This window comes from Saccopteryx bilineata, chromosome 9 (genome assembly GCF_036850765.1).
Source record: "Saccopteryx bilineata isolate mSacBil1 chromosome 9, mSacBil1_pri_phased_curated, whole genome shotgun sequence".
Classification (NCBI taxonomy): Eukaryota; Metazoa; Chordata; class Mammalia; order Chiroptera; family Emballonuridae; genus Saccopteryx; species Saccopteryx bilineata.
Window position 1 is genome coordinate 10,916,377 of NC_089498.1, and position 18,260 is coordinate 10,934,636.

The 18,260-nt window shown below is 49.4% G+C and overlaps 1 long non-coding RNA gene across 1 annotated transcript in view; it reads left to right on the forward strand.

The window, feature by feature from the left end:
* Positions 1-18,260, forward strand: part of LOC136312673 (uncharacterized) — a 57,760-nt gene that overhangs the window by 30,195 nt on the left and 9,305 nt on the right. Inside the window, exon 2 of the long non-coding RNA XR_010727038.1 lies at positions 2,772-2,924. This is a non-coding gene — a long non-coding RNA (uncharacterized lncRNA). The remainder of the gene's footprint in view (positions 1-2,771; positions 2,925-18,260) is intronic.

Below are 18,260 nucleotides of genomic sequence, written 5' to 3' on the forward strand. Positions count from 1 at the left end.
CCTGGAGTTGGAAACGGGGAGACAGTCAGACAGACTCCCGCATGCGCCCGACCAGGATCCACCTGGCACGCCCACCAGGGGGCGATGCTCTACCCATCTGGGGCGTTGCTCTGTTGCAACTGGAGCCATTTAAGTGCCTGAGGCAGAGGCCATAGAGCCATCCTCAGCGCCCAGGCCAACTTTGCTCCAATGGAGCCTTGGCTGCGGGAGGGGAAGAGAGAGACAGAGGAAGGAGAGGGGGAGGGGTGGAGAAGCAGATGGGCGCTTCTCCTGTGTGCCCTGGCCGGGAATCGAACTTGGGACTCCTGCACACCAGGCCGACACTCTACCACTGAGCCAACCGGCCAGGACCCTAGCTCCACCTTTTAAAACCTTTTGGCGTGAAAGCCCTCCTCCAGCACACATTAGCATAACCATGTTCCTACCCAAGCAAGAAGGTAATCAGCCGCCCCAGGTGGGCAGCAGCCATCTTTAACAGAGTGAGCAAAATATATCTTTTCTGCCCGACAACTACCTTCACCTATTTCCCCCAGAAATAAGATTCTTTAAAAATATTTTTTTCCCGGCCCTGGCCGGTTGGCTCAGCGGTAGAGCGTCGGCCTGGCGTGCGGGGGACCCGGGTTCGATTCCCGGCCAGGGCACATAGGAGAAGTGCCCATTTGCTTCTCCACCCCCCCTCCTTCCTCTCTGTCTCTCTCTTCCCCTCCTGCAGCGAGGCTCCATTGTAGCAAAGATGGCCCTGGCGCTGGGGATGGCTCCTTGGCCTCTGCCCCAGGTGCTAGAGTGGCTCTGGTCACGGCAGAGCGACGCCCCGGAGGGGCAGAGCATCGCCCCCTGGTGGGCAGAGCTTTGCCCCTGGTGGGCGTGCCGGGTGGATCCCGGTCGGGCGCATGCGGGAGTCTGTCTGACTGTCTCTTCCCATTTCCAGCTTCAGAAAATAAATAAATAAATAAATAAATAAATAAATAATATTTTTTTCCCATTGAGAGAGAGAGAGAGAGAGAGAGAGGCATCAACTTGTCCCACTTAGTTTCATCTCATTGTGTACTCATTGAGTGCTTCTCAGATGTGTCCTGACTGGGGACGAAACCCACAACTGTGATATATGTGGATGACACTCTTAACCAACTAAGATAACCAGCTAGGGCTGCAATGAGATTTTTTGTTTTGCCTGACCAGGTGGTGGTACAGTGGATAGAGCGTTGGCCTGGGATGCTGAGGACCCAGGTTTGAGACCCTGAGGTCACCAGTTTGAAACCCCATGGTTGCCGGCTTGAGCACATGCTCACCAGCTTGAGTGAGGGGTGCTGGCTTGAGTGTGGGATCAGAGACTGGACTCCATAGTCGCTGGCTTCAGCCCAAGGTCTCTGGTTTGGCTGGAAACCGCCCCACCCCCCCACCCCACCCCGCCCCACCCCCTGCCATCCCGGTCAAAGCATGTATGAAAAAGCAATCAGCCTGACCAGGTGGTGGCGCAGTGGAAAGAGCGTAGGACTGGGATGCAGAGGACCCAGGTTCAAGTCCCCGAGGTCGCCAGCTTGAGCACTAGCTCATTTGGTTTGAGCAAAAGCTCACCAGCTTGAACCCAAGGTTGCTGGCTCCAATAAGGGTCTACTTAGTCTGCTGAAGGCCCGCGGTCAAGGCACATATGAGAAAGCAATCAATGAACAACTAAGGTGTTGCAACGCGCAATGAAAAACTAATGATTGATGCTCTCATCTCTCTCCGTTCCTGTCTTCTGTCCCTGTCTATCCCTCTCTCTGACTCACTGTCTCTTTAAAAAAAAAAAAAAAAAAAAGCAATCAATGAACAACTAAGGTGCTGCAATGAAGAATTGATGCTTCTGCCCTGGCCGGTTGGCTCAGCGGTAGAGCGTCGGCCTAGCGTGCGGAGGACCCGGGTTCGATTCCCGGCCAGGGCACACCCGGGCGCTGGGGATGGCTCTGTGGCCTCTGCCTCAGGCGCTAGAGTGGCTCTGGTCGCAACATGGCGACGCCCCAGAGGGGCAGAGCATCGCCCCCTGGTGGGCAGAGCGTCGCCCCATGGTGGGCATGCCGGGTGGATCCCGGTCGGGCGCATGCGGGAGTCTGTCTGACTGTCTCTCCCCGTTTCCAGCTTCAGAAAAATGAAAAAAAAAAAAAAAAAAAAGAATTGATGCTTCTTATCTCTCTATCTGTCCCTCTAAAAAAAATTTATTTATTTTTTTTAGTTCAGGGACAGAGAGAGAGTCAGTGAGAGGGATAGATAGGGACAGACAGACAGGAACGAAGAGAGATGAGAAGCATCAATCATCAGTTTTGTGACACCTTAGTTGTTCATTGATTGCTTTCTCATATGTGTCTTGACCACGGGCCTTCAGCAGACCGAGTAACCCCTTGCTTGAGCCCACGACCTTGGGTCCACGCTGGTGAGCTTTTGCTCAAACCAGCTGAGTCCGCACTCAAGCTGGCAACCTCGGGGTCTCGAACCTGGGTCCTTCTGCATCCCAGTCCGACGTTCTATCCACTACGCCACCGCCTGGTCAGGCTTGTTTTAATTTTTGTAAGTTTATTTGAACCAAATTGATGACATGCCTGGGGAGCAGGATCTCAAATGCTCCCTGCAGTAAGACTTTTTTAAAGTGACAGTGGGGGCCCCACCAATCTTTCTGCCTCACAGGGCTGCTGTAAACTGAATTGGTAGTGCGGGTGTGTGCGTGTGCATGTGCGTGTGTGTGTACAGCAATGTGCACTGGTCTCTGAGCCCGAGACTTCCCTTTTCTCTCCTGCCAGCGGGGAGGAGAGAGGTGTCCGCTTTCCAGCCTTTCCCAAGGAGGGGTGACTCGCGCATTGAAGCAGTGTCCTCTGCGTTGCTGAAGAAGTCGCCGCGCCCTCTGAGCAGACGTAGGTGATGACAGCGGCTGTGGCAGAGAGCCGGAGAGTCAGGTAGTGAGGGTGTGGGCCCCCTGAACTCACATCCATTCTCGTGGCAGTCACCCTGTTTCCGCCCGTATTAGTTAGCCCCGATCAAGCTAAACTGGCGTGCCTGGTGGCATCACCTGCTGCTGATGTAAGGGCGACAGAGAGCCACCTGCCTCAGAAGTAGATGTGGCAAGGACAGGACGGAGACAGGACTTACTCATTGCCAAGGAGGCCAGGGTCAGAACCAAACGCCATCAGGGCATCATCATTCAGTGCTCGTTCCATTTCTCTCTGCAAAGCTCCGAAGCCGGGAGGCAGATTAGTGCTGAGAAGCCCCCTCCTGTGGGAACAGCGGTAATGGCAGTGATGGCGTGCTCACTGTGCCAGGCCCTGCTCCGAGCCCTTTACACTCATTGTCTCTTTATCATCCTAACCTGCGAAACAGGGACCATTGTGTGATTCCCATTATCCACATGAGGACACTGAGGCACAGAGAGCTTAAAGAGCTTGCTCAAAGCCACACAGCCGGTCAGTGGCAGAGCCACGTTGGTGCCACATCCTGTCCTACCCTCCAAGCCGCTGGCTGTCCCACCTCCTGCAGGATCAACACGGAACCATACTCAGAATCTCAGAGAGGTTGACACCTTTCAGAGAAGCCTTATTTACAGACAGGGAAACCGGGTAGGGGGATAAGGACCGAGGCCAGAAATTCAGCTCTACCCTCTAAGTGTACCCCAGTTTTTCCCATCAGTCTCCATGTCCAGTGCTCTCTCATTCCAATCCTTGTGTCACTGCCATCTCTGCTTTGACCACCACAACAGGCCCTACTGGTCTCCCTCCTACCCTGCCCCCCCCACAACCCATTCTCCTGCTCAGAGCCCCCCAGTGGTTTCTTACAGAACCCTTACCATGGCTAACAAGCCCCCCATCCCCCTCATCGCTCCCCCGCTCGCTGGCATGTCCCCTGCTCACGGTGCCCCGGCTGCGGTGGCCCTCTGTCCACCTGGGTTATTCTGCCTCAGGCCTGTACAATCTGATCTCTACCACAGGCTCTGGAATGGTGATCGTGATACGGGACACTGAGCGCTTCCCATATCCTAGTCACTGGTGTGTACTCACTTCCTGGATCCTTTACACAACCTTATACGGTGGGTCCTATTCTCGGCCTCCTGTGTGACAGAGGAGGAAACTGAAGCATTGGGCATTTAAAGGAACTTGAGCAAGGTCCTATAGCTGGGAGATGGGAGAACAGGGATTTGAACCCAGCAGGCTGACTCTTAACCACTGCTCTGTACAGCTTGCTCAGTGTACAGGAGGGAGGCATCATTATCTTTTATTTCGGGGGAGGGTCCCTAGGATAAAGCAGAGGCCACAGAACTAACACCTGCAGGAACCAAGCAGGAAATCTGAATGGGACATGAAGCACCTCGGGGTGTCAGACAGCAGGGCATGGTGGGGACAGGGCTGACCGGGGAGCACGTGGCCTTGGACAGCCACCTGCCCTTGCTGATCCTCCACTCCAGAAGGGGCTGCTAGGAGGAAAGGCAGGCTCAGAGGTGACTTTTCCCACAGAAGCCACAAATCTGGGTGGTTAAGTGAAATCTTCCAGTTGCGTAAATGGTGGCGACTCTGGGCTAAATGGCCGCAGAGCACAAGTCCCTGGTTTGCAGCCTCTGGTCGGAGACATAGGCATTTCCCTTCACCTCCAGCTCCTGCTCCCCTGTCGTCCCTCTACTTCCATCTTGCTTTCTTGCTATTCTTCTTTTCCTCCCCTCCTTCCTGCCACCCTTTGAGTGGCCCAGCCACCCACCTGCTGGTCATTGGTCTGGTAGTTCTGGCAGAGAGAGTAGGAGTGACCCACAGCAATGGGGACTCCAGGTAAGAAAATGTACGTTGGCCGCCAGGTTCCAGCTGTGCAGGTTGCTGAGAGGCACCTGTCCTTTGTAGGCAAGGAGGAGGGAGCTGAGCCGTCCTCTGGGCTGTAGCAGGCAAGGGCACCCCCTGGGCTGAATGTAAGAAGGTGGCAGCCAGGGGGGAGCAGAAGGGTGCTCTAGACAGGGAGCAGGTGGCTCCAAGGCACCCCCCAGGCTGGCATTCCACAAAGGAGGCGAGCAAGCCCTCTTTCCTGTAGCCTCTCCAAACCTTCTCTAGAGAGAACCCTTGTACCTCCTAAGCAACAGAGAATAGTCCCATCTGAGGCCAGATTTGGCAAGGGTGTTTCTTGAACCTTATTCCCAGGCTGCTCCTGACTGGCTCTGTTCTCTGTCCTGTGTTTTGGGAGAGAACTTGTCTGCCAGATGCGGTCCTAAGTCCCCTATGGTAGTTCCCCTAAGTCCCCTATGTATATGGGAATTACCTCCTTGCTCTTCACAGAAATCTTTGCAGTGGGTTCTGTTATTCCCATTTCTCAGATGAGAAAACTGAGGCTCACACAGGTTTATCTGCCTAACGTCACATAGCTAGTCTATGGCAGAGCCCACATTTGAACTAATCATCTGCTTCCAGGGCATACCTTATGCTAAACTTCTTCCCCTAAATGGTCTAAGCAAGTGTCCCCAAACTACAGCCCGCGGGCCCCATGCGGTCCCCTGAGGCCATATATTCCCCTCCCCCAGCACTTCCAGAAGGGGCACCTCTTTCATTGGTGGTCAGTGAGAGGAGCACTGTATGTGGCAGCCCTCCAATGGTCTGAGGGACAGTGAACTGACCTCCTGTGTAAAAAGTTTGGGGACCCCTGGAAGCCTCACAATGCCAGTAGTATTGTTGCCCATTTCGCAGATGAAGAACGAAGGCCTGCAGTGCTTGAGTACCTTGTCCAAGGTCCTGCAGCTGGGAGGTGTAGGGGATGGGGCTCGAACCACCACCGTCCTAGCCAAGCGTGTGAACCGGTTCTGTGGCACTTAGTTCTGCTCAGGAGGGGCTGCTTTCCATGGAATTTCACTCACCGATCCTATACGGTCTACAACGTAACTGCTCAGTGACAATACTGGGGTCCACGGGGACACTATCCACAATCCCGGCTTCCTGAACCTAAGCACAGTACTCGCTCCACCATATTCTGGCTCTTCTGTGCCTTCCCAGAGTCCCTGGCCCTGAAGGCCCGAGTCTAATTCCCTAACCCTCACCACCTGGCACTGGTTTGAGCCAAATCCCTCTAGGGATCCTCACTGCAGCTCTGGCTTGGATCATCAAGGAAAAAGTAGGCCAGCTGGCTTTTGTCCCTCCTGCCCCACCCAACACCGTTCCCAGGAAGGCCCTGCCTCAGCCCATGGGGCCCATTCTCACCTGGAGGTCCCTCCATGGAGCTACAGCCGGGAACAACATTCAGCCAGAATGCAGAGGGTCTGATGAGGGGTTCCCCAAGTCTCCACAAACCTGCAGGAACAAGGGAAAGTGACCCTCTGGCACCATGTCCCAGGGTGCAGAGCCAGCTTCATGGCCCTGTGACCTGTGTGCTCACCCAAGGGCCTGTGTTTAGAAGGTTCTCCCTGTTGGCTTACTACTCTGCTGTTACTGCCTTGAAATTCTTAATAACCTTTGAAGAAGGGCCCCACAAATTATGTAGCAGGTCCTGGGGGCCAGGAAGCAGCCCAGCAGCTTGGCCTCCCTTTCCCCTATGCCCAGGAGGCCTGAATTGGCAAAGGGGCTTGGCTTCCCTTTGTTTTGGGGGGTCCTCACTGAGGACCCAAGCTGCCCACTTCTCGCAGCTGCTTCCTGGCGTGTCTTCAGCCCCATCAGCCATTTGTATGAGGTCTGGGATTGGAAAGGGCCCTGAGGAGAGCTGTGGGGAATTCCAGCAGGAACCGTGGGGTTTCCAAGTCAGAAGGACCTCGGCAAATCCTCCACCGTGGAGGAAGGGAGCCAGAGGCCCACAGAAGGAAGAGCCTGGGCTGAGCTGCACAGCAAGCAGCTGTTTGAACTAACAGAGCGCTTCTTTCCTATGGCTTGCACCCTGCTAGGGACAGGCCAGCGCTGCAGAGCAGGAGCACACACTGACCCCTGGACTCGGCCTTGGAGGACTTCTACCACCTTAATTAAACTGTGTGAAGTTAGGTTTTAGCTCCTGGCAGGCAGGGTCCTCGCAGGCTGGGAGCAGGCTGCCGGCCTTGGAAGCCAAACCGAAGCATAAGCTCTCTTTCAAATGATTTATTTTTGAAAGGAAGGGGGACATGATTTTTTAAAAGAGAGCCAAAACCAGCAGAGCACCTGGTCAGGACACTTTTGGGAGAGTGGCTGTCCTGGCCGCCACCCTGCTGTGCACACAGCTCCCCAGAGGGCTTCCCAGCATGAACTTACTTCATCCGCCCAGAAACCTGTCTGATGCTATTTCAGTCCCCGCTTCGTAGATGTGGAAATTCAGGCTCAGGGAGGTGGAGTGCCTTTCCTGGGACTTCTTATGCAACGCCCTCAGAGCTCACTGAGCAGAGGAGATAATGCATGGGGCATGCCCAGCACAGGGCCAAGTGCGTGGTAAATGCTCAGTGAGGGTCAGGGATGTGAGCTCCCACCTGCTGCATGTGGTAAAACCAGGGTAAAACTCGGACCTGTCCTTTCCCAGCCCCGTGCTCTATTCCTATTATCTGGGGTGTCCTCGTGGGCCTGAGTCCTGTTCTGTTAAACCTGGTTGATTTAAATTCTGCTACCTAGGGCTCACAATAAGGTTGACTTCCTCCCCTCAGCTTTTTGACACAGAATAGTTAAAAAAAAAAAAAAAAAAAAAAAGCTAGGATTCAGAATTTAGTTCTGGAAGGCAGTTTCCCAGGAATGTTCTATAGTTCGTCTCCACTCTTGCTACTGCCAGCACCTTCTCTGTCCTCAAGCCTAGAAAGGGAGTGATCATAGATGCTTAAAAACAACTTGAGCCCTGGCCGGTTGGCTCAGCGGTAGAGCGTCGGCCTGGCGTGCGAGGGACCCGGGTTCGATTCCAGGCCAGGGCACATAGGAGAAGCGCCCATTTGCTTCTTCACGCCCCACCCCCTCCTTCCTCTCTGTCTCTCTCTTCCCCTCCTGCAGCCAAGGCTCCATTGGAGCAAAGATGGCCCAGGCGCTGGGGATGGCTCCTTGGCCTCTGCCCCAGGCGCTAGAGTGGCTCTGGTCACGGCAAAGCGACGCCCCGGAGGGGCAGAGCATCGCCCCCTGGTGGGCAGAGCATCGCCCCTGGTGGGCGTGCCGGTGGATCCCGGTCCGGCGCATACGGGAGTCTGTCTGTCTCTCCCCGTTTCCAGCTTCAGAAAAATACAAAAAAACAAAAAAAAACAAAAAAAACAACTTGAGAGGTGTAAAGCCAGTAGCCTCGGCCACCATCACAGCCGCCTGTCCTGTGCAGATTCGCATTTGATTCGGACAGACGGTAATGAAATAACGGAGCCAAGAACTGGTGGGCCATTAGCTTTAATCCTAGTTCACACCCTGCGGGCAAGAGATTCTCACAGTAGGAAAACACTTGCCTTTCCATTCAGGGCTCCCAAAGCCACTGACTTATCTGAGTTTCCTAGAATTAAAGGTTTCTACCTCATCAGCCTTATTCACCTCTGTTCCCCATCTCCTTCTCTCTGCACAAACTGCACAAACTGGCTTCTATTTCAGCATTCCACCATCTTGGCTACTTCTCCTCTCCTCCACGTGGCCTTTCTCTGCTCTCCTCCTAGAACATAATCCCTCTTCCCTGGAACAACGTGATCTCTCCTTTTAAAACCTTTTGGCACAGCCTGACCAGGCAGTGGCACAGTGGATAGAGCGTTGGACTGGGATGCGGAAGGACCCAGGTTCAAGACCCCGGAGTTGCCAGCTTGAGTGTGGGCTCATCTGGCTTGAGCAAAAAGCTCACTAGCATGGACCCAAGGTCACTGGCTCGAGCAGGGGGTTGCTCAGTCTGCTGAAGGCCCACGGTCATGGCACATATGAGAAAGCAATCAATGAACAACTACGGTGTCGCAACGAAAAACTGATGATTGATGCTTCTCATCTCTCTCCGTTCCTGTCTGTCTCTCCCTATCTATCCCTCTATCTGACTCTCTCTCTGTCCCTGTAAATAAATAAATAAATAAATAAATAAATAAATAAATAAAACCTTTTGGCACAAAAGTCCTTCCCCAACACACATTAATACAATCACGCCCATCCCAAGCAAGAAGGGCAACTAATATTATCACCTGGGCGACAGGCTTCCACGTGGGCAGCACCATCTTTAACAAACTGCGCATAATATATTTTATCTGCCCAACATGGGGGAAAGGAAGAAAGGAGGAAGGAAAGAAGTTCTCTACCAGACCTCAAGTCAGCAAGGAAAGATTCAGTATATTTATGAGACAGTCCTTGCTAAAGAAGGGAGGATTCTTAACACACTTTAGAATTTTATGTTCTATTTATTTATGTGTACACTGGTTGTTTCTTGTATGGTTGTATGTGCCCTGGCGGAGGATCGAACCCACAACCTTGGTGTATCAGGGTGATGCTCTAACTGAGCTGCCAGGCCCAGGCCTAGAATTTTTAATTTGAAACATCAAAGGATCTATAAGTTAGGGAATGAACTCATGTTAATCAGAACTTTAGTTAGTCAGAGTGGTTGGTCACTGGTTCTTGTCACTTGGGGTCCAGCTGTAACAGCAGAGCCCCCAGAAGCCCCCCGGATGCTAAGATGCTTGGTGTCCAGGGACCTGGCCCAGGAGAAGACTGAGTCAGCGCCTCTGCTAACCGCAAGCGGACAGACGAGCAGGGAGGGTGCTGGTGTTCGTGAATGCCTCAAGTTCATGGTGCAGCTGGGAGGCTGCAGCGCCCCACCTCACTCCCCGCACAGCCCTGGCTGCTGTTCCAGCCAGTCCCGGTCCCCAAGGCTGGCAGGACCTCTGGTACCTGCCCCTCACTGGCATTCCAGAGCCCCGGGGCAGACAGTGGGCTGCAGGGAAGCATGCTGCAGGTTGTGACTGATTTGGTTTAAGGTTCATCGCAGGGCTCCAAACCCCAGACGTCCCCAGGGCCGAGCAGGGGACATCCATGAGAGGAACTGCCACGTTGCTGCTGCAGTGAACTGAATGCAGGGGGCCATCAGCTGCAGCTGGTGCTTTCCGAACAGGATTGAGGGCCTGTGTTACCAGACAGTCCAGTTTCTCAGAGAAGCTGGCTGTCCCAATTTTTGTCTAATAGCTCTTACTTTGAAATTTTTCTTCCTCCTTTTCTCCCTTCCTTCTTTTCTTTCCTTCCTCTCTCCCTTCTTTCCTTTTTTTCTTCCTTCCTTCCTATCTTCTTCCTTTTTTTCCTTCTCCTCTTCTATTGAAAATAGAGCCCTCATCTGGCTTGAGCAAAGAGCTCGCCAGCTTGGACCCAAGGTCGCTGGCTCCAGCAGGGGGTTACTCGGTTTGCTGAAGGCCCGCGGTCAAGGCACGTGTGAGAAAGCAATCAATGAACAACTAAGAAGTCGCAACGCGCAACGAGAAACTGATGATTGATGCTTCTCATCTCTCTCTGTTCCTGTCTGTCTGTCCCTGTCTATCTCTGCCTCTGTAAAAAAAAAAAAAAAAAAAGAAAATAGAGCCCTGGCCAATAGCTTGGTTGGTTGGAGCACCGTCTTGCTACACAAGGGTTGTGGGTTTGATCACCTGTCGGGACACCTGCAGGAACAGATGTTTCTATTTCTCTCTCTCTCTCTTTCTCCCTTCCTCTCTCTCTAAAAATCAATAAGTAAAGTTAAAAAAATAAATAAAATACAGGGTGGGGCAAAAGTAGGTGTCCAGATGTGTACACAAAAGAATTCATTCTTGTATTATTATTTATTAGCTATTGTGTTATTTTCCATATGAACAACTGTCAGCCTCCTTTTGCCCCGCCTGTGTAAGTACCCAGGGCTTCTCATCACAGCCCTGCGGTAAGGAGCGAGGGAGGAGAGCCTGAGGATGATAGGGTCTTGCAGAGCTGGGAGGAGCCAGAGTCAGTCTCCCCAAGAATAAACTAACAGATGCTTCCTGGACCCACCACTTCATCTCCCCACCCTCAGTTTTGAACGGTGAGAACCGAGCCCATGGTGACAGCATGGGGAATAGAGTCAGTTAAACTGTAACAACCACGTAGGGGCCAGGTGGGTCCTCGAAGTATTGGGGGGAACATTTTGTAAAGTTTATCATTGTCTAACCACTGTGCTGTACACTTGAAACTAATACAAAATAATATTAAATGCAATTGAAGTAATTTTAAAAAATTACAGAGGGGCCTGGGGGATAAGTGGTAGGGGAAGGAGGCTGGACTTGGGGTGGTAAACACACAGTGCACTTTACAGATGATGTGTCAGAATCGGACAATCAAAACCTATACAATTTTATTAACCAATGTCACCCCAGTGAATTCAGTTAAAAAATTGAAAAAGAGCCTGACCTGTGGTGGCGCAGGGTAAAGTGTCGACCTGGGATGCTGAGGTCACCGGTGCGAAACCCTGGGCTTGGTGGGTCAAGGCACATACAGAGAGCAATTACTCTGAGTTAATGCTTCCTGCTTCTTTTTTTTTTTTTTTTTTTTTTTACAGAGACAGAGAGAGAGTCAGAGAGAGGGATAGACAGGGACAGACAGACAGGAACGAAGAAATGAGATGCATCAATCATTAGTTTTTTGTTGCATGTTGCAACACCTTAATTTTTCATTGATTGCTTTCTCATACGTGCCTTGACCACCGGCCTTCAGCAGACCGAGTAACCCCTTGCTCGAGCCAGCAACCTTGGGCTCAAGCTGGTGAGCTTTTGCGCAAACCAGATGAGCCCTTGCTCAAGCTAGTAACCTCGGGGTCTCAAACCTGGGTCTTCCGCATCCCGGTTCGATGCTCTATCCACTGCGCCACCGCCCAGTCAGGCTATACCTTAGTTGTTCATTGATTGCTTTCTTGTATGTGCCTTGACCGCAGGCCTTCAGCAGACCGAGTAACCCCTTGCTCGAGCCAGTGACCTTGGGTCCAAGCTGGTGAGCCTTGCTCAAACCAGATGAGCCTGCGCTCAAGCTGACGACCTTGGGGTCTTGAACCTGGGTCCTCTGCATCCCAGTTCAACGCTCTATCCACTGCGCCACCGCCTGGTCAGGCTGTTTCTGCTTCTTTCTCCCTTCTCTCTCTCTCCTCCTCTCTCTAAAAATTAATAAATAAAAAAAATTTTAATCATATATAAAAAAATTTAAAAAAAAAATAACCAAGCTCATGAACCTGCAGCGACAGATGGACCCAGAGGGTGTTGTGCTGATGAGATAAGTCAGCCCGGGAAAGACAAGAGCCATGTGACTCCACTTATCTGTGGAATCTACAGGACAAAATAAATGAACAAACAAAACAGACTCATAGATACAGAGTAAAGTTTGAAGGTTGTCAGACTGGGGGAGGGTTGGCAGAATGCCTGAGGGGGGAAGGGATTGAGAAGCACAGATTGGTAGTTACAGAACAGCTTAGAGGATATGGACAGTAATATTGTAATAACTACATCTGAGGTCAGGTGGGTACTAGATCTATCAGGGTGATCACTTCATGAGTTATATAAATGTCTAAGCACTGTGTTGTACATCCGAAACTAATATAATATTGTATGTCAACTGGAATTACAAATTAAAACAAATAAACAAAATGAACCAAACCCATGAGACAATGTCAGTCTTAGCTAGTCCCTGGGAGTCAGGTCCCTGGTTTCCAACCACGAGCCCTCCTGGAGACAGAGCTGCTTGTGTTCCCAGCCAGTGCCTTCTCCAAGTTGGGCCTCTGGACGGGACCTCAGTGGGTGTGAAGGGTATAGCTCTAGCTAGCGGGATGTCGGGATGTCGGTGACATGACACAGGAGCCCAGGCCCTCTTTTCCAGGAAGAACTTGCTATATAGAGGGACTTGAGGTGAACCCTTTTAAAGCAAAGAATTTCATCCTATTTTATTGATTGAGCCTGACCGGGCGGTGGCTCAGTGGATAGAGCATTGGACTGGGATGCAGAGTACCCAGGTTCGAGACCCGGAGGTCGCCAGCTTGAGTGCGGGCTCATCTGGTTTGAGCAAAGCTCACCAGCTTGGACCCAAGGTCGCTGGCTCGAGCAAGGGGTTACCTGGTCTGCTGAAGGCCCACGGTCAAGGCACATATGAGAAAGCAATCAATGAACAACTAAGGTGTCGCAACAAAAAACTAATGATTGATGCTTCTCATCTCTCTCCATTCTTGTCTGTCTGTCCCTATCTATCCCTCTCTCTGACTCTCTCTGTCACTGTACAAAAAAAAAGAAAAAAAGATTTTATTTATTGATTTTACAGAGGGGGTGGCTCGAGAAGTATAAACTCATAGTTGCTTCACTTTAGCTGTTCATTGATTGCCCGACATATGCGTCTTGACCAAGAAGCTTAGGGCCTCGAACTGGCAACTTAAGTATTCCTGGTCGATGCCTTACCCACTTCGCCACCACAGGCCAGGTCCTAATTTATTGAAAGTAAATCCTGATACCAAATGTGACCTTTTAAAAGAATAATAACAGGTCTGACCTGTGGTGGTGCAGTGGATAAAGCGTCAACCTGGAAACGGTGAGGTTGCCGGTTCAAAACCCTGGGCTTGCCTGATTAAGGCACATATGGGAGTTGATGCTTCCTGCTCCTTCCCACTTCTCTCTCTCCTCTCTCTCCCCCCTCTCTATAATGAAAAAATAAAAAAATCTTAAAAAAAATTTAAAAGAATAATAACAAAACATTTATGGATTTATTCCTTTCTACTGACAAGGCTCTTTACAAATCCGATATAATTCTCAAAACAACCCTTTAGGCTAAACATTTATGTGTACTTTTCAGATGAGGAGGTGGTAGATAAAGGAGACCACGAATATTTCCCCTGCCTCTCTTGGAGCGGGGTGTCTAGCTCTCCTGCACTCGAATCTGGTGACCATGATAAACCGGGGTTCCCAGGACTCCCACCTCAGGGGTTGCTAATTTGCTGAACGGCTCACAGAACTCAGGGAAACATTTATGTTTGCTAGATTATTACAAAGGATATAATAGAGGCTACAGATGAGCAGCCAGAGAAAGGGCACAGAGAGTACGGAACAGAAGGGCCCCGAGGGCAGGACCTTCTGTCCCCACGCAGTTGGGGCGTATTGCCTTCCAGGTACGTGGGTGTGCTCATCAGCTCAGACACTCTCCCAACCAAGTACCTTTAGGATTTTTATGGCGGCTTTGTCACATAGGCACGACCAATGATTAACTCAGTCTCTAGGCCCTCTCCGCTCCCGAGAGGATGGAGGGTGAGCCTGGAAGCTCCAAGCTTCTAATCACGGCTTGGTCCTCTCGTGGCCAGCCGCCATCCGGGAGTCCACCGAGAGTTGCTGCCTTAGCACAAAAGACTCTCTCACCACTTAGGAAAGTACAAGGGTTTTAGGAGCTCTGTTCCAGGAACTGGTGGCAGAGTACGATGTATATATTTTCACAAGTTCTGTTGTTATCAAAGAACAGGGATGGGGACCACGCAGTCTGTGCTACAGCAAATAGTATACTACTCACAAAAATTGGGGGATATTTCAAAATGAATATGAAGTGATTAAAATAAAAGAAACATTTGATTTTTTAAAATTAAACAAGAACATCAGAAAAACAAATGACAAGTCAAAGAAAGTTGTTTGATTATGCAAATGAGATGCAAAACCAACTTTTATTTCATTGGTGAAAATGCACTGTACAAAAGATTGAAAGTACTAGGGTATCGGCAAGGTCCCCGATCCCCTGATTTTTGTGAGCATAATATACAGATCAGGAAATTAAGACCCAAATAGTGTAAGTAACTGCCTAAGGCCACATAATAAGCAGCAAAGCAAGAATTCAAACATGGTGTATAGTAGATATTCAGTTTATACCTCTCATATATAAATATAATTGTAAGTTTTAAAAATCAAACTAGTCATGCATGTAGTTCTAAAAATCCAGCGGTACTAAAAAGCTTATATCAAATGTCAGCTTTCCTCTGTCTCAACTCTGCCCACTTCTGTCGGGTCCTGGTCCCCACCTCCATGTCTGCTAAACTGTTTCTGTTGGTGTAGTGGAATAACCCACTGCATGGCCTTGGATGGGAACAAAGCCAACAAGAAAAGAATGTTTTGCCAAAAGAATTGTTTTGTGACTTGAAGGCAGGTCACTGAAACAGGTCTGTGTGACTGAAGGCAGTTGCTGGGCTTTTCTCAGTAAAACATTCTCATAAGATTCTGTTCCTTTCAAGGTTATCCCTTGAGATAAAGAGAGGAATGTTGTGGGAACCATATTAGCAATAGCAATTAATGCCTTTTGATATTATATTGTCATTAAGCTATCATGCAGGTGTACTCCATGTATCTTTAAGTAAAAGTTATGCCAATTTCTCAGTAAACAGGCTTTTTTTTTTTTTTTTTTTTTTTTTTATTTTTATTTATTTTTTTTTCCATTTTTTCTGAAGCTGGAAACAGGGAGAGACAGTCAGACAGACTCCCGCATGCGCCCGACCGGGATCCACCCGGCACGCCCACTAGGGGCGACGCTCTGCCCACCAGGGGGCGATGCTCTGCCCATCCTGGGCGTCGCCATGTTGCGACCAGAGCCACTCTAGCTCCTGGGGCAGAGGCCACAGAGCCATCCCCAGCGCCCGGGCCATCTTTGCTCCAATGGAGCCTTGGCTGCGGGAGGGGACGAGAGAGACAGAGAGGAAAGCGCGGCGGAGGGGTGGAGAAGCAAATGGGCGCTTCTCCTGTGTGCCCTGGCCGGGAATCGAACCCGGGTCCTCCGCACGCTAGGCCGACGCTCTACCGCTGAGCCAACCGGCCAGGGCCAGGCTTTTTGAAATTTTGTGAATGAAAATAGGACACAGCATGAACTTGGGGCCATTTGCCTGAGTGAGCGGTGGTCCTTTGCTAGTCCTTGATGATTTCATCTGCTGATCTCTCTCTCTGCGCCCCCAACTCACAACAACGTGTTGGTATTTATCTCAGTAGTTTATCTTTTTCTTTTAATTTTTATTTATTTTATGTACTGATTTTAGAGAGAGAGAGAGAGGAACATCAATTTGTTATTCTACTTATTTATGCATTCATTGGTTGATTCTTTTTTTTGTGACAGAGAGAGAGACAGAGAGGTACAGATAGGGACAGACAGACAGACAGAAAGGGAGAGTGGTGATAAGCATCAGTTCTTTTTTTTTAAGATTTTTAAAAAATTTTATTTATGGATTTTTTTTTTAGAGAGAGAGGAATGAGAGAGAGAGAGAAGGGGGGAGGAGCAGGAAGCATCAACTCCCATATGTGCCTTGACCAGGCAAACCCAAGGTTTCAAACCAGCAACCTCAGTGTTCCAGGTCGACGCTTTATCCCACTGAGCCACCACAGGTCAGGCGAAGCATCAGTTCTTTGTTGCAGCTCCTCAGTCTCAGTTGTTCGTTGATTGCTTTCTCATATGTGCTTTGACTAGGGAGCTACAGCAGAGCGAGTGAACTCTTGCTTAAGCAGTGACCTTGGGCTCAAGCCAGCAACCATGGGGTCATGTCTATGATCCCATGCTTAAGCCAGTGACCCTGCACTCAAGCTGATGAGACTGCACTCAAGCCAGTTGAGCCAGTTGAGCCCGTGCTCAAGCCAGTGATGGGGTTTCAAACCTGGGTCCTCTGCATCCCAGTCCAATGCTCTATCCACTGCACCACCATCTGGTCAGGCTCATTAGTTGATTCTTGTATGTGACTGGGGATGGAACCTGCAATCTTGGTGTATCTTGGGATGATGCTCTAATCAACTGAGCTACCTGGTCAGGGTCAGTATTTTATTTTATTTATTAATTTTTTCCATTAATTTGAGACAGACAGACAGACAGACAGAAGCATCAACTCATTGTTTCACTTAGTTGGGAACCCATTGATTGCTTCTCAAAAGTCAGTATTTTCAAATAATTTGCTCATAATGCTACTTCTTGACTTAAATGCAGTAATTATTGACTAATGATTTAGCTTTTGTACACTTGCATCTGAAGTTCTTTCTTCCCTTTAAAAATGAGGTTATGGGCCTGACCTGTGGTGGCGCAGTGGGATAAAGCGTCAACCTGGAACACTGAGGTTGCTGGTTCGAAAGCTTGGGCTTGCCTGGTCAAGGCACATATGGGTGTTGATGCTTCCTGCTCTTCCCCCTTCTCTCTCTCTCTCTCCCCTCTCTCTAAAAATCAATAAATAAAATATTTAAAAAAATAAAAATAAAAATGAGGTTATGTCCCAATAGAACCTTTCGGGTTAAATAATCATGTACTTTATTATAAGTATGTCAGTATTGTTCACTGCTGTGCTAAGTAGTTTGCTATGATGGCATTTCTTTTTCTGTAGAACTTTTTTTGTTTCTCCTGTCGTTAATAATGGCTACATTTTCCTATTTGCTTTGTTATATCTGTACTTATTCAAATGCTCCTACAGGGAATGATTCCAATGGCTTAGAGACAAATGAGATAACCTCCTACTTTCATTTTTCCCTGGAGAACTTTCTTCTTTAGCTCTCTCTCTGATTCATGCTCCAAATGAATGGCCACTTTATGATCAGCTGCCCAGCTGCCCGCCATCTGGATCCGTCTGCCCAGGTCATGATTATTTATGCATTCATTGGTTGATTCTTTTTTTCCTGGATGCTTTGCCTTTTGCTTTCTTCTTTTATAGCTCTGTTTTACTGAGGTGTATTCTTTTCTTTCTTTTCTTTACAGAGAGAGGGATAGATAGGGACAGACAGACAGGAATGGAGAGAGATGAGAAGCATCAATCATCAGTTTTTTGTTGTGGCACTTTAGTTGTTCATTGATTGATTTCTCATATGTGCCTTGACCGTGGGGCTACAGCAGACTGAGTAAACCCTTGCTCAAGCCAGTGACCTTGGGTCCAAGCTGGTGAGCTTTGCTCAAACCAGATGATCCAGCGCTCAAGCTGGCAACCTCGGGGTCTCAAACCTGGGTCCTCCACATCCCAGTCCAATGTTCTATCCACTGTGCCACTGCCGGGTCAGGCTGAAGTGTATTCTTCAGTGACTTTCTAAGAAAGATTGCATAGGATACACATTTATTTACCCTTTGCTTACTTGGAAATATTTTTATTTTAGCCTCACACTTGATTGACAGTTTAGTTGAATACTGAAATTGAGGTTGAAAATTTTCACTTACTATTATGAAGGCATTGTTATCATCTAGTTTGCAGTGATGCTCAGAGGTATGCCCTTCCTGCACCCCCACCATTTCAGAAAATCTTTTTTTTTTTTTTTTTTTACAGAGACAGAGAGTGAGTCAGAGAGAGGGATAGACAGGGACAGACAGACAGGAACAGAGAGAGATGAGAAGCATCAATCATTAGTTTATTTATTTATTTATTCATTTTTAGAGAGGAGAGAGAGAGAGACAGAGAGG